Source organism: Mixophyes fleayi, chromosome 9 (assembly GCF_038048845.1).
Source record: "Mixophyes fleayi isolate aMixFle1 chromosome 9, aMixFle1.hap1, whole genome shotgun sequence".
In the NCBI taxonomy this organism is placed as follows: domain Eukaryota; kingdom Metazoa; phylum Chordata; class Amphibia; order Anura; family Limnodynastidae; genus Mixophyes; species Mixophyes fleayi.
Window position 1 is genome coordinate 4,941,897 of NC_134410.1, and position 16,361 is coordinate 4,958,257.

A 16,361-nucleotide genomic window follows, 5' to 3' on the forward strand; every position below is an offset into this window, starting at 1 on the left:
CTGGGGATGAAGATCACTCCTAGAAATTGGAATTTCATACTCAATAGGGAGCTGTAAACTGCAGGGGAGGCGAGGATCAGGCTGCATGGGGGGGGGGGGGAGATGTGTTCATCCTGAATCCCCTCTGTCACAGATTACATGCTGCTCAGTAGTAGCACAAACAATATATCAGATGCTGGAGACAAGAATCTTCCCCTAGATTACTAATCTCCGGCTGCTGAGCAGGGTTCATCATTGCAAGGATTAACCAGTTCTCTGCCGTGGACAGAAAGCAGAATATCAAGAAGTTTTTCTAAACCTAACAGGCTCGGGGCAACCAGTGGGTCCCCAGCTGCTGTGGAACTACAAGTCCCAGGATGCCCTGCTCGTCAGACATGCTGTGACTTGTACTTCCACAACAACTGGTGAGCCACAGGCTGTCAACCTCTGCTGTGAAACATTTCAGAGCCCACCCCCTGAGGTCTGATCCCCAGGGTGCTGCCCAGGTGCTTGTATAGTATTATTGTTTAAAGCTGCAGTACCCCCAGAGAGGTATGTGTGCCAGTGTGGCTTTGTTCTGCCTGGCTGCCTGGCAGTAGCTGCTTTGGGTGAGCAAGGGGCTGAATTAACGTGCTGGGCTGGAGATCATGAAAAGCTGAATTAATTCATCCATCCACTCCTAGCTGCCCACTACCCCTTTACAGCCTCCTGCCCTCCAGCCTCTTCTATCACTAATAACCCCAGCTATCTCTGCAATAGCAACACAGACGCCCTGTGCCCCACTATGTTATTATCTGAAAGTGATATAGTTAATTACTTGGGGAACATCGATCTTTTATGTCAGTATTATTGTGTCCGTCTGGCAATAGGAGAAGACACAGGTCCTGAGGATGCATCACACATAATGTAGGAGAAGTCTGGTGCACTTATATCATCTCCCTCCTCTTGCAAGCCTCTGATTGACAGCTCTCCAGTCAGTGAATGGGTTAAACATTAAAGGTCCTGATTGCTTGTAGTGATGCAGCTTTTAACCACACAGAAGTCCCTGTGTTCAGGAGAATTGCTCTATTTTAGGAAGCCGCTTTCCCCTGTGGACCCTGGTACAAGGCAGTCAGTCAGTCTCCATGCTTCCACATAGCACTTATACACTCCTTAGACTGCTACATGACCGGTCTGGTAAATCACGTACAATGCAACATATCAACATCACTCAGTGTAACATACGTATCAAATCACTGCAGATAAGAGGAGAGGAACAGCTCAAACGCTGGGTTATGCTTCTTAATTTCGCAAAAAAAATTGGTATTAAAATAAAGTAATAATATTAATAATGCAAAAAAAAAAAAAAAGTATGCATATGCATTGATAGAAGGAGAGACATTTATGCTGTTAACAGAACAAAGAGAGATATTGGAGAATTAATAGACTGAAAGATGCTGCAGTCCTGATTTCCTGCAAGTGGACTGAGGGTGGAAGCATTCAGCAAGATACCTTTAAGAGCATAAAGAAAAAAAAAACATCTAGGGAAAGGTTCTGTGATTTGCATGTTAAGCCCCGCCCGCCGGTGATGTCAGCTGTGGAGAGGAATGCTGGCAGGACCAGTGCTGAATTCAGACAGCAGGGTTGAGCTTGCTTATTGCTTGTATACTCAGAGGTCTCCAGTAGACGCACAGCCCTGTCACTACAAGACAAGCTACACTGACCATCACATCCCTAGTGACCTGAGCAGAGAGCACCCAGGATCTGGTCCAGGGGTCTCCTCTTCAGAAGATCACTTTCATCTCTCTTTTCAAAGGATAGATCTGTGCATTGCCCTTCTCCACTGCTATCATCCCAACTTGTTAGCAGACTTTCAGCTTGGAGAGCCAGAACCTGCCCTGCGATGTGGAATTGCATTACTGACAGCTGAGCTGCACAGCAATTAGAGACTCATCCAGAACTTTGGATACACTCTCTGTGCAAGGATCCAGCTTTTTTTTTTTGCTGCTGTGGACTTTGAATGGTATGAAGAAGGAGCTGTTGGGTCAGGGGCTGGCTTTGAATGGTTCAACTTGCAAGCAGTGGGACCGGACTGCCATCGTTTTTCTAGATAATGCTGAGGACTAGCAGCAGAGCAATACCACCATTTATACCATACAGGAATTAAAGGTAAGGATGGGATCATACACAGAGGGGCTGAGCCCCCCCCCCCTCCCCCCTAGGTTACTGCTGGACCTACTATTAGGATATTTATACAGGCACTCATCTCTGAATTAGGATTCTAAGCACAGTACCTTCAAGTCAAATGAAAGTACTCCTTCTTACAAAGTGTCTTCAGATGCATATTCAAGTAACTGCTATTAATGAGCAGGGATTGCCCATTGTACATGCTTTAAACTTGGATGTGGCAGACCAATGATGGAAGGTGCCTGTAGGTGTTTTCTCACCTAGATCTAAACGCTTGTAATGTAAGATTTGTGCCCTACAGCTAAACAGCTGTATTTTCCCTATACATATAGGGTGCTCAGTGTTTGCAGTTAATAATCAGTACCTGCATCTCCTGCCAGTCTTAAGAGTCAGGTAACCAGCAGTGCATTGTACTTTGTGCCTTATCATTTTGCATCTAGCTGCAGCTTCTCTGAGCTCCTGTCAGCTGTACATGGAATATGATGCTGTGGTCCTGATGGGGAGAGATGAGTTGGATTGCAGTGATGGTCTGCAGTTGTAGGATAGTCAGACGTGAGTACTTGGCTGCAGTACTGAGTGTGAAACAAGAGGTGAGGAGGTTTGAGCTCAAGCACCCAATGCACGTTGTGGGGGGAAATAAATGATCATTGCATATGGGAGGATTGAAGTATAAAATCAACTGGTAGGGAGACATAGGAATGGTCCAATTGCCTTCTCTGGTTTGGTTCTGCTGCCTTTTAAGAAATCTGGACCATTCATATCTGCAGTGGGTTCTGGATGTTTAATCCTCGCTGGAAAGCAGGCATGTTATGTATATTAGTCTAATTTGCATGTTAGCATTATTAACAGTGCATTGGGATGACAGACTGCAGAAGGTGAATTCTAATAAGAGCATATGTTAAAGATGTAGAGTATTTAGCACTGCCAAGTCAATTGCAGGAGTACAGCAGTTCTAAAGCTGAGCTGGTTGCTGTATATCTCAATGAACAGACCCATTGTTAAGCTGAGATCATTTTTTTCTTTTGAGCATCAACGCAGTATTATTATGTTGAGCCAATGGGGAAAAAAAAAAATCTATCCCCAGCCTGCAGTACACGTATAACCAGAAACTGTCATCCAACCGCAAAATACCAGTAATCTGTGAAATTATGTATTCACTCAGCATGGCAGGTTTTTTTTGTTCTTTTAATCAATCAAGTTGTCCAGCATTCAAAATAAAGCAAACTTTTTTTTTTTATTATTATAATTATTTTTCTGGAGAATAGAAAGAGCCTGGCTGTGAGAGTCAGACCTCTGCATGGTGATATTGATTAATGTCTGTGCTGGAGATATATTCAACACACAGGTAGTGTCCAGGTAAAATCAATTTTGGAATCAAACGTTTGCCACAGTCGCACATAATGCAGACCAGTTCTCTGCATCAATCTTGAGGGAGAGTTTTAAATTTCAATGTCTAACAGAATCAGACTGACAAATATCTATCTTTCATGGGGCTCTGGAGCCATAAAGTAGAAAAAAAAATTGCTGCTTTAAATAGCACTGGAACTATTTCTGATTGTCACAGGCATCTATCTTGCTATCTGCAAGGTGCACATAATTCTCCATATGTTGTCTACATTATTCATTATTCCGAGATACATGTTGCATATCATAAAATAGATTCAGAATTATGATGGACTCTAGGAGTGGGGGGGGGGGGAAATCCACCAGGATACGCGAAGATTCCAAGATTTATCTCACTTGTCCCCCAGTGCCAGTTTCCCACTTAGAGTTCCTACTTAGTACAATGCATGGGGTGGAAATTTGCAAGCGATTTGGATTGTTTAATGAGTGGGGGGGGGGGGGGGGAGAAAAAAATAACATCTTCTCCTAACAATCTGTGATCTTATTCTATACTAAACCAGTACAAACTGAGCCACTTCAATTCTTATTGCAGCTCAGAAATACTGTTCTGTGTTTTAGTGGCGCATAGAGACAGCATCCTTGTACAATGTAGAGAAACTAATACTCAATTTCTATGCAAAATAATGGTGCCCACTTGTCTTTACCAGGATAGGCTCTATTTCGGTGAGATGTTGAGAGAGACATTCTAGGCTTGGATCATTTAAATGCAGTGTTGCACTGTCTGTTCGGTGAAATTGGTTTTATTCCACACAGCTTCTAACATAGAGGAGATCAAAGATATGAACCGGTGGTCTTCCTCTGAAATTTATATACTGCATAGAGCAAAGTAATGAAGAAATTCACGAACAATCCTTAATTCACTCTTTTCAAATGCTTTTTTTTTTCCTCCAAAGAATCTTAGACATAGCAGTCAAAATCCAAGTCTTTCTAGAGTATTGTGTATACAGCAGCTATAATGACAGGGATACGGTCCTTCTTGGCAGCCCTATTTGTTTAACATAGATCCTTCAGGAATCAGGCAATAGAAGTCTGGTGATATACGCTCTATGGTGGAAACTGGGGTTTAAATGCACTTTTGTAATACATTGGGAGATTTCAACAGCTATTACCTATTTGTTCAAAGAACAAAAGACAATGGTTTATAAAGGCAGATTTCTTTTCAGTTGTGCTCTGTGAATTAGTTGCATAACTTGCCAAAAACTATAAAAGCTTTTTGCTTGTTTAGCTCCTTCAAAAGCTCCTCTGTTGGAGGATTTAAACTGCCCTTGTAATTGTCTCTAATGTGTTATCCAGCGAATAAGAGCGGGATTAGCAGGCTATAAACTTTCAAACTGGATCTGACATTAGCGACGTTTGCTGCATTCGGCTCAAATCTGAATATATGATTCCATTTAGTTCTGAGTCCTGTAGATATTAGTGGCCGGTGTCTTGACCGAATGGAAACGTTCTCCTCTCCTGGAGACGGCTTCCTGGGGGAATAACAAAATGCTCCTTTTATTGATTAAAGTCTCTGTTTTTAAGAGGTACTAATTAGGAATATTAGAATGGTGACAATATAGATTAATTCTGCATAATGAAATGAGGTCAGCAATGTTTCATTTCAGTAATATACATCTTCATACATGGGTAATTGTTATAGAGGGGTATTTAACAAGTGCTGTGCACACTTGCGGTTGACATGCACAGGAACTTGGAGATAGCACCTAATTGAAATCTCAAGACTGGCGCAGTACTTTTGCGTTTCACACATATGTTCCTGTCTATGATATACGTTTGTTTTACATCATAATTAAGTTCACGGTACAGATGATACTCTTGGGTCTGGGTGCGTGGCTCCAGTAAACAATTCTGGAAAGGGGGGGAGTTTCCTACAGCTAATTTCTGGCATGCAGTACTTGTTGGACCATTAAAGGAATCGGCATGGTCTGCCACATTCATATTGACTTGCAGATTGATATTTTGAGATTAGGGTACTGCAGAATTTACTAAGCAATCAGCAAGCAGAGTGTTTCCCCTGTAAGACATCTAGTTGCATCTTGACAACTTAAACCATCCTTATTTAATTGCAAAGTGTAGTAATTTGATTACAATTATGCCCCTAAGGTACAAATCACCAGCCACCCCTCCAAGATTCTGAAAATCTCTTTTCTAAATTGAGGGGGTCGGTCGTTGGATAGACAGTACGATCTTCTCCAGGCATTGGGTTGTTATCAAACACAGTGATGTATCTGCAGATATAAAACACAGTCTTTCTCGTCAAGAGTCATGATCTTTTGAGTAAATAACTTTGTGGCTTTGTGCATGTGTGTGTATTCAGGGTCATCCTTGGGGACCCGTCTTCGTATGTTTCACCAGTCGACTGGCTTAATGAGCAATTAGCTGGTGTGTATGCAGAACTGATAACTAGTGGGAGAAGCAGAGATCTAGCATGAGATGTCAACACGGTCACTTCATACTAAGATCTGTGGCCCTTTCATGTGGATGGAATATGGATAATGCTGGGGGTTTTTTTTTGAGCAAACAAAGTAAAAAAAATAAAATAATTTCTTGAGATAATCAATGGACCATATGAATATTGTTATCACTGAGGCGGTGGAAAGTTTCACCTCGCAGGACTAGACCACATATCTTGAGCCGCTGTACTCCTTTTCTGGTAGGAGAATTATCCGCCCTCACCAGCTCCTAATCTGAGTGATAATTGCCCTTTCGGAGCACCCAATACATTGTCATGTACTTACATGGATAGACATTTTAGCACCTAAAGAGTTAACTTTTTAAAACAGCAGGTTTTTATATTTTCCCATTTCTCTTTAAAGATAAATTATATCTACAATTTTTTTGTTGATGTGGGGCTGTTAAGTAAGTCTGAACTTGTTAAAAAAAAAAAAAAAGGTTTAGTCAATTAGTCATATTATAGGGGATTAAAATCCCGGGCCAAATAGTGTTATTTGTTGCAATCAGCCAGGAAGGTCATAAGTGGTGAGGTGTACCTCTCTGAAGAGGGCGTCAACATAATGGGGGACTACATCCAATAGTGTGATACTCTCTTCAGCGTGGAACGCCCCACTGCTGCCAAGATTATCTGTCCCCTGTAAGTTATTTTACTGTTACAGTCTAGGCACGGCATAGTCAATCTGTGGCTTGGAACTACAATTCTCAGAATGCCCTGCCAACAGGAGCATGCTGGGACTTATAGTGCCACCACAGGTAGAGAACGACACGTTGGCTACACAAGACATATCATTGTACAGCTAAATCCCACAAGAGGTGTGTTACCGGGAAACAACACTGACATTTTTCGATGTTGCAATACCAATGGTATGAATATATTTCTGTGTCAATACCTTTGGTTCACAATTTAAAAAGCACTCAGGGGTGCAATGGAATTGTCTGGATGTTCCTTGTATTTCTGTTCTCATTGCATTCAATAGGGAATAATACACACTACATTTTGGCTTCTGGATGAAATATAATTTACAATAGAAAAATACTTTGTTAGCCTTAGATGAATGGTCAACATGCCTTATAAACATTTGATCTAATCTCTGTTGATTCAGATGACGCGTCTGTATTCTAAATCAGCTTCACACCAACTACTTATTGAGTTGAATGTAGCTACATTTTATTTTTCTTTCTACAGCCTAACCTCGTATTAATATCCGTTATTAAATGAATCCCCTCCCATCCATAATGGGTTCTGGTATTTAAGCAGTTAACTGCCGAGCGTACTCTTTTGTCAATACTGGAGTGGAATAAAGAATTGGTAATTGACAGCTCTACGTGATCTAGTGAAAATTAACATTAGCGTCTTTTAAACCAGATTTATCCACCTGGATTATAAACCCTCTTGGATTTTATTAGGATATATCTGTAACACTTTGGTGGGAAATAAAATGAGTTGAACTTTTGTACAGAACACGATCGTTCTCTCTGTCTTTAAAAAGTTGACTTGCGCTAGAGCACCAATTATGTAACACTACCGACCGTCGTAAAGGTCGGCAAGGGTCAGATATTCTGTGATTTCCAACTGAATGTAATCATAAATGAAGTGTAGTTTGATCTTGTTATCTTGTTAGCCCTGTTTAGTCATAACCATCATATTTCCGGAAAAGCACACTAGGATTTAAGTACTGCATCTTTGTCACGAGAGACAGGTTCCCACTTGGAGAGGAAACGCAAGAATTTTCATTACAGTGAGCAGATTGATATATAATATATATATATATATATATATATATATATAATATTGCAGGTTAATGCTCTAATAAGTAGGAGTTGTTGCCAAATGAAATGTCAGAAAAAGTTACAATGAATTAAATTGACACACAGTGTACACAGACTCCGTTCTATCAATAACCTAACCTCGGATGAGAGAGATGTGTTGAGATGTATATAATGCAAGAAGACTAATTGGTGCTGAGTTGTGGTAGATAGTCAGCTTGTGTTACCGGGGTAGAGTTAGATGGAAAATCTTTACAATGACCTGCAAGAGACTCACATCTTGATTCTAGCAGCAACAAGAGATTTGTACATTACGTGCACTAGATTATGGGCTGTGATTATCTCATAGGAGAACTTGGTGTAGAAAATTATTGTTCGTATTAAACCATCATGGGATTGTTTTCGAATTGGTTATAAAACCTCATTGCTTGCTCCAGTGCGAGAGAAGAATTTTTCAGGCCTCATTACATACCCTTCCACATTATATATCCTTCATTTAAAAGGATTTATAATGATTAGTTCTACTTGTGATTGTTTATTGTACCTTTATGGGATTGTTGCTGTGTAGAATAAAAAGTTATTTAATGCTTTTAAATTGATGATTATTATTATTATTATTATTATTATTATTATTATTAATAATAATAAAAATAAAAAAATGCACCTGCTGCAGTACCACATATGACCACCAGGGACAAATCTTCTTATTTCTTTAAGCAATTTTGAGTTGAGGATTTTAGGGCAACATGAGTATAGTCTGTAAATCGATGCTATGTTTTGGAGTTTACATGTTTTGTATTATGTGTACTTTATGCATAAAAAAAATATGTAAAGTTTAGAAGTTTTTGTCAGGATAATTTGAGGGTGGGATCTTGCCCCATAAATATACCATTGTCTTGCCATTTCCTCGTGGAATGACGTAATGCCAACACAATTTGTACTTATTTTATACTTTGTCATATTGCCTCAGTGATCTATAAAACTGAGGTGAAAAGTGGAAAATAGATGGGAGAGGGGATTGGCGTCATTTTGCCATTTTGTGCATTCTGGGAACTTCACTTATAATCCTTTAGAACTGAGTCCACACAGATACATTGTAACACTTCAAGAGTTAACGGTATCAGTGTAGTTCTATGTAGCTTCTATTGTCCGATGCATTTGGTTTTTGGAATTTAGGAATCTGCTACTGAGATGTGCCCCACACATCACCTACACAAGTTGGGCAACGCTGCCAGCGGGCTGAAGTCACATTCAGAAACCCCTCTGTGATGTCACGCCAAGTGAATTGATTAGCTAATACCGGTTAAGCCCATTGTGCGCAGAAGAGGGATTAACTTTAACTTTAAATCTAAATTTTTCATATTGCATCAAGACCAAAATATTGATAAACCAAACTCACATCACCTTACTACAAGAAAATGATTTTTATCTGGCAATTCTTGTACCTAGATGCTGCACTCCACCTTAAACCTTCCATGTTAGTAACTGGGTGGGGCTTGATTGTTGAGTACATATGGACAGACAAAAGTACCAAAAACTGTAGAAGTTTCTTGTCTATAGTATAGCTCACATATACAAATCTTTGTACTAATAATGATCTATCTAAATTGATTTAATAAATATATATAATATTGAATTAAATGTGATTCATTGATCATATCAGTTCTTTTCCCTCTTACAAGACCCCCCACATATCATCCCCCGACAGTCCGGTTACACCCCCAGAATGGAGTGACGGATTAACGTGACCTAACTCACTTGGGAATCACAGTTACTCACACTCTGTCATTTATTAGAAGACATTTAGATTACATCTCGCTCACTAGAGGCTTTAAAGGTCTTTAGACACCTGAGGCATTTATCTGTCTGATGAGTGGGACAGCGTTTAATGCAGTGATTGTAGCTTGTCCTATATCAAACACACCAGATTGTATTCTGTACCAGGATCATTGTGGTTTATTTGGAGTTCAATGTTTTGCTAGTTATTTTGAGTAACTAGATTAAAAAACATTTGGAATTTCTATAAATCCATTGTAAAATTGGGAGGATGAGATAAGTGAACTAGAAACAGAATTGTATCTGTTATATAACCCTATATGCACATATCAAGAAAGGAATTATATTGTGTTTTATTAATTGGGGCAATTGAAATTAATTGGGGTCCTTGAAATGTTGTCTGAATTTATAATCCAGATGAAATCTAAATCATTTGAAAGCTTTGCGTAATTCTTGTATTGAACAATATGTCTTATTAAATTAAAAAAGAACCCCCCCTTTTTTTTTACCATAATGATCTAAAGACGATTGTAAGTTGGTGTTATCAACTTTTCTGGTGGGGAATAAGCAAATATCAAAGTTGTTTTTCTCACTCACTTGTGAGTTGGAGATGTCAGTGGTCAGTGGACATGTATCAAGTGAGTATGAAAAGATAAAAGTCTGAGCTTTCTCCTCCCCCCTCCCTTCTATTTTTCTCTACAAGAGAACTGGAAAGTCTGGTCTACTGGGCCTTTCTCGCTGAACTCTGAAAAACCATTTTCTCTTATGATTTCTTCATACAAATGTTTGTTACAGAATTTTCTATCATATCAGCGATTATGCAAGAAAAGTGCTGTGAAAATGGGGCAGGTATCGGGATTATTGATCCTGATATCTGTACATCTCTACTGCTCAAATGCTGACCTCAGGGCTTTCAGGTCAGTTTGCTTATGTTATATTCCGTCTGTATTGCTTCCATCTGCCCCTCACCTTGCGTGTTATAATTATTCTTCATACTCCATATAGATAATATTGTAATAAACGGCAATATAATGTCTCCAACTTCAGTGGAACATGCAGCGAATGCTTCACCCCAAGCTCACACTCTTTTGTCAATTGGAAGTTTGAAAGGGAACTGGCTGGTTACCTAGGTCCACCAGCCGTGAACCAAGAGCTACCGGCGGAAAATGCCCCTGGTATAAAACGATACTCTCTCCTATTATTTTGTATCAACCACCTACAGAATAAATACATAAGCAAATAACACTCAACACTCACATATAATGCATTTGGAATGGTGGTTCCATCACAGTAGAATAATCTATCTCTTGGCAACAAGCTGATTGCAGGTACTATCCCCTGCACTCCAGCGCACAAAGATTAACAAAGTAGCCTAGAAAACCTTCTTTTTTCCTCTGATCGTCTTATGTTCAAGGAAATGTTACAGGATTAACCCCCAGATCATCCCAAATGGTGACCGCAACTTCCCCAGTGATTATATCCTAATTACACTCAGAAGTTTATTGTCCAGAATACTATTGCACTGTTATCTATTTTGATTGTATTTGTTTGTTTGTTTTTTTTTAATTTGAAGAGACACTGTAGAGAAACTTCACTTGTATAACAAATGACATGTAGTAGAGCTTATTGAGTAAGTAATTTTGTGGTAAAGGTAAGCCACCTATATTCATGCCACAAGGACCACAGAGAGCCCTATTCCATTGGAATCTACAGCTGACATTTCATTTTATTATGGCAGTACTGTACTCCACACCGACGTAATGCTGGATATGACGTGAAGTTGTGGAAGGCAAAATAATACTTATCAAAAACCGTATACATTATATTCACTTTTTATTAATATTTATTTAAATAAACTGTTTGGATGTTACTGATAACATCCACAAAGTTTTGGTATACAACAATAGGAACTATGGTTTATTGTACAGGCTTAAACCCCTTTCACTCCTTATATCAATAGCACATTTGCAGTCTAAAAATTAATTTTGTTTTGTTTTTCCATCTTTGTAAAAATTAGGACTTTGGCACTTGAGGTTTATTCGTTCGTCACACGTATTTATAACATCTAAACCACAGTTTGGGGACGGTTAGTTTTGACCTCTATTCACAGCCATTTATTTTAGGCAGGGTTAACAGAATGAAGTGCCAATTTTTATTTTTGAAAAAAAGGCAATTGTTATAGTAAGTTCTGCTGTGATGATTTAATAAACAAGTGTGATCACCATTTGTTTAAATATGACCCATTACAGATGGGAAAAACCATAACAATGTGAACGGGCGAAGGCTGGTGCCAGGCAAAACGTGTCGCCCTGCGTACAAAATACATATTAATTTTCGCAATGGAAATCGAGAGCCAGTCGCATAATCTAGAAGCCAACAGCGAATTGACCAACAGTTAAGCACCAGCTGTAATTTTTCAGTACATTGACTACCTGGTCCCTTTAATTTCTATAGCACTGAATTCTATTATATAATAAGCATAGGTGAAATGTCATTCCAGAACTACACTTGTCTCTTAGCCCACTAATTAGCTGGACAAACCTATGGTTAATGTAAATAAACCTTCTATATATATTGTATAGATGTATACAGTATATACTGAATGTGATTATATATTATAACAGGTCCATGTTATTATATATTCTAGATGAGCACAGATGACCATATTGGGACACGTTGCTGCTGTATACACCCACTTTATATCATTATCATTAAATCCTCGTCATCTCCCTCCTGGTTATTGAATGGGATAATAGTGTCATTTTTCTGGAATTTTTACACTCTGTTTTAATAACTGTTAACTTTCGAAGGTCAGATGTTGCAAAACGTATCTAACAGGCAGAAAATAGCAATGTTATTGTGCAGTTTGTCGGTACTGAAAAAATAAGGACATTTCCACAGACAGCACCTGGGTCAGTCCCTGGAAATGAGGGAAGAAGGGATCAGTATATCCTGCACCATCTATTCTACATAACATTGTAATTGGCACAATATCCCTACAGTGTTACTGCTGAACGAAGAGCGATTTGACAATTCCCATGAGGAAACCACAAGGGCTACAAGATGGCAGATGTTTGTTATAAAGTCATCTTGGTGGCAACTGGTCTACACAAAGAAGTCATTACACGTGGCAAGGGTCCAGCATGAAAGTTTAATTAGATTAATCTGATCGTGCATTATCTTTGGCAAGATTAATATTAAATGCATCAGGCTGGAAGTGATTGATTTTTAAATCCGGGCAGTTCAGCAAACGCAAACTTTTTGCCAGGTTTCTCAGCGAGCGGACAGTCCCTGACGTAGTTAAATAATGGTGCTGGCTAATAGCGGTAATGTGATTACAGAATCACTAAACCTAAGACACAAGCTAGCAATAACTTGTACTATATGTGTATATATATATATATATATATATATATATATATATATATATATATATATATATATATAGTGGTTAGCACTTCGGCCTCACAGCACTGGGGTCATGAGTTTGATTCCCAACCATGGCCTTATCTGTCAGGAGTTCCCTGTGTTTGCATGGGTTTCCTCTGGGTGCTCCGGTTTCCTCCCACACTCCAAAAACATACTGGTAGGTTATTTGGCTGCTATCAAAATTGACCCCAGTCTCTCTCTCTCTCTCTCTCTCTGTGCGAGTATGTGTATGTTAGGGAATTTAGATTGTAAGCTCCAATGGGGCAGGGACTGATGTCAATGAGTTCTCTGTACAGCGCTGCGGAATTAGTGGCGCTATATAAATAGCTGATGATGATGATGATGATGAGATATATATATACTGACTGTTGAGGGGCGCCAACCTTCCAGCAGGACTTTCTTGAAGAATTGACGGTTCTTAAAGGTCCATCCCTAATCCGAAAGTCTGAATATTCCAGGAAAATGCTAAATAAAATTGCTATACCTTGACAGAACTTACTATAATAATAATATATAATAGCCTATTTTATGGGCAGCTGAGTGCAAGCTATTGTTATAACATGGAAGAGGTGGAACACAATGTATTTCCATGGAATTGGTTCATGCTGTATGCAAACAATATCTTCCTTAATTGTGATTCATTTATCTTAAATACCCTCATTTATTGTGAAAGCTCCTCAACTTTTTAGGAACATGTTTTTGAAAGCTATTGGTAGCCCCATAGTTGCCAGCCGTCCTGGGATTTTAGAATTCGTCCCCGAAAATGTTGTTAGATTTCAAAATAGACCGTCTGGGTTGTATAATTTTATTTTTTATTTTCTATACAAGATGCTGTTCTCACAATCTATTCTTATTTTATCTTTGTAAGTTAATAGATATTAAAGATGTTAATAGATAAATATGAGTATTACGTATACTGACACAACATAACAATGTATCTGTTCACTATACGTCCATAGCTCGTTAACTGCAGGCAGTAGGTCTAAGGTAAACTGTTTTGTTATTAAAAATGGATCTTAAAATTTGCTACTAGAAATTATAATGTGTTTTTGTGTAGACTTCCAGTGGCCATTCAGATAATACCCGTGAAAAATTGTAAATGAGGAAGGGGAACAGGCTGACGAGCCTGGAAGCTAAAAGCATTGCATCACCATTATCTTCTGATCAGAAAGACAACAATGGGAACCGTCTACCTCTTTGCCATGACTTCTGTTCTGTAAAACGAAACAAGAACTTTTAGGCAAAACATTATCTTATTTTATATCGGCGATAGATGACCTCTCATCGCAAATTATTAACCCTCTAGGGCCAACTCCCACCTTCACTACACATCAAAGCATTTGTGAGACTCCTAAAACTCTCTGAAACTTTAATGTTTGGGAATAGACTTTAGAAGCTACATCGGAAAAGGTTTTTCCTCAACGCGTTTCGCTATAATGTCTGTGTATATTGTATTTCATGGTGTCTGTAATGTCCCGTTTTTTTTATTTATTTTTTATCTGTGTATGAATTCTATTCACTGCAATAAAAAAAGTTCTTTCAGAGCATGTATAGAGCGCATCAACTGCACATTCACTCTATTGATGCGTTCTGGCAAGACTCCAATTATTTCAATAGAGTTCTGCATAGATCACCTCCTTTTGATGCATTTTTCATGTGTTTTTGATGCACCAAATGAGACTCTATTCATTGAAATAAATGGAGTCTTGTAGGTGCTGGCCTCGACCTCTTTCACTTTAAACATTATTATATATAAAGACACGCATGTAACGTGCTCTTGACATGAAACAAAGTTCACACATCTAGCATACAATTTATTTTCAACCAATGGAGAATTCTCCGTTCGGATGCAGGGATAGTTCTGCTGCATGTAATTCTTTTACTGTTGCTCTTTCTATATAATATAAATTTATATTGGTGCAAAAGCAACAGTTCTGACAAGTGTGGTATTAAATATTATGACATATAGTTTTTATTTATGAACAAAGTTTCTATTTGATTGAATAGCAAAACCATTTATTGAGAGATGGCCCTTAATGTGTTGGTCAAGTGCATGGTCTACAGTGAATGAATAGTAATAGCTACTGTACATTATTAGATTATATAAATCATCATCATCACTTATTTATATAGCGCCACTGATTCTGTAGTGCTGTACAGAGAACTCCCCATTAGAGCTTACAGTCTAAATTCCCTACATACACACACAGACAGACAGACAGACAGACAGAGATGTGGCTCAATTTTGATAGCAGTCAGTTAACCTACTAGTATGTTTTGGAGTGTGGGAGGAAACCGGAGCACCCGGAGGAAACCCACGCAAACACGGGGAGAACATACAAACTTCACACCGATAAAGCCATGGTCGGGAATTGATCTCATGACCCCAGCACTGTGAGGCAGAAGTGCTAACCACTTAGCCACCGTGCTGTTGTTTGGACTAACAGTGCAATCCTGTGACCTCCCAAATGTGGTATCATCACAATAGTCCAACCTTATCCGTTCTGTACCAGTGATATCAGGCTCTATTTTGGATAGATTATTAACATAGTTGCTGACTTTTCATATCTCGCCTCCGGGGAGATGCGGAGGTTAACTCTGTGAGGCCTGGGGCAGTTGGCATTTAATGATGTGACTTGTGTCTAAACAAAAAATCTATGTACCGTAAAACGAATCGTATTGTCACACCGCAGTGGGTGGAGCACGGTGGCGTCAATTGCGCCATTCTCACTGAGCTCCACCCTACTGCTTCATTGTCTGGCCTGGCTTCTGGGAGATTGCTAGACTCTCTCGGGGAATCTGGGAGATCACCTACTATTTCGGATGTCTCTCGGACTTCTGCCAAGCATGAATCACGAGTATCCCACTTCTCTGTGTTACTATCATATCCTTAATTTGACAACCACCCACGTTTGGCGCCGCAACATTTACATAAGCTAATGTTTTCTCAAAGGGGTTTTAATTATTAATTGGTATATGAGAGTAGAGTGGAGGCCTCATTGTGGTTGTTCTATTCAAGTAAATAAAAGTTGCGGCCAATTATCTCTCCGAAAATAACATAATATTGGTACAATTTGGGTAGTATATGGCTTGAAGGTGCGGTTATCGTTTTGGGTGGAAGTGAGAAGACCATGCCGAATCCAAAAATCATGTATACCACCATGGAACGTTCCCAAAATGAGTCTTGTTACAAATACTGAAACGATGTAACAATGTATCTGTTCACTAAAGATCCATAACTGGTTAAGTACAGGCAGTTGGCCTAAGGTAAATGGTATTATTATTGAATATGGATCTGAAAATTTGCTACTAGAGATTATAATGTGTTTTAGAGTAGACATCCAGTGGGCATTCAGATAATACCCGTGAAAAATCCTGAACTTGGA

At 39.0% G+C, this 16,361-nt stretch overlaps 1 protein-coding gene across 3 annotated transcripts in view; it reads left to right on the forward strand.

Annotated features, from left to right (window-relative positions):
• The first annotated feature begins 1,568 nt into the window (after positions 1-1,568).
• Positions 1,569-16,361, forward strand: part of PCDH11X (protocadherin 11 X-linked) — an 875,653-nt gene continuing 860,860 nt past the window's right edge. For 2 of the 3 annotated variants that reach the window (XM_075186235.1, XM_075186236.1), the window contains exon 1: positions 1,571-2,127. The gene's annotated coding sequence lies outside the window, so the exon portion shown is untranslated. Of the gene's footprint in view, positions 2,128-16,361 lie in introns of all 3 variants that reach the window. The other variant, XM_075186234.1, reaches the window with a different exon arrangement.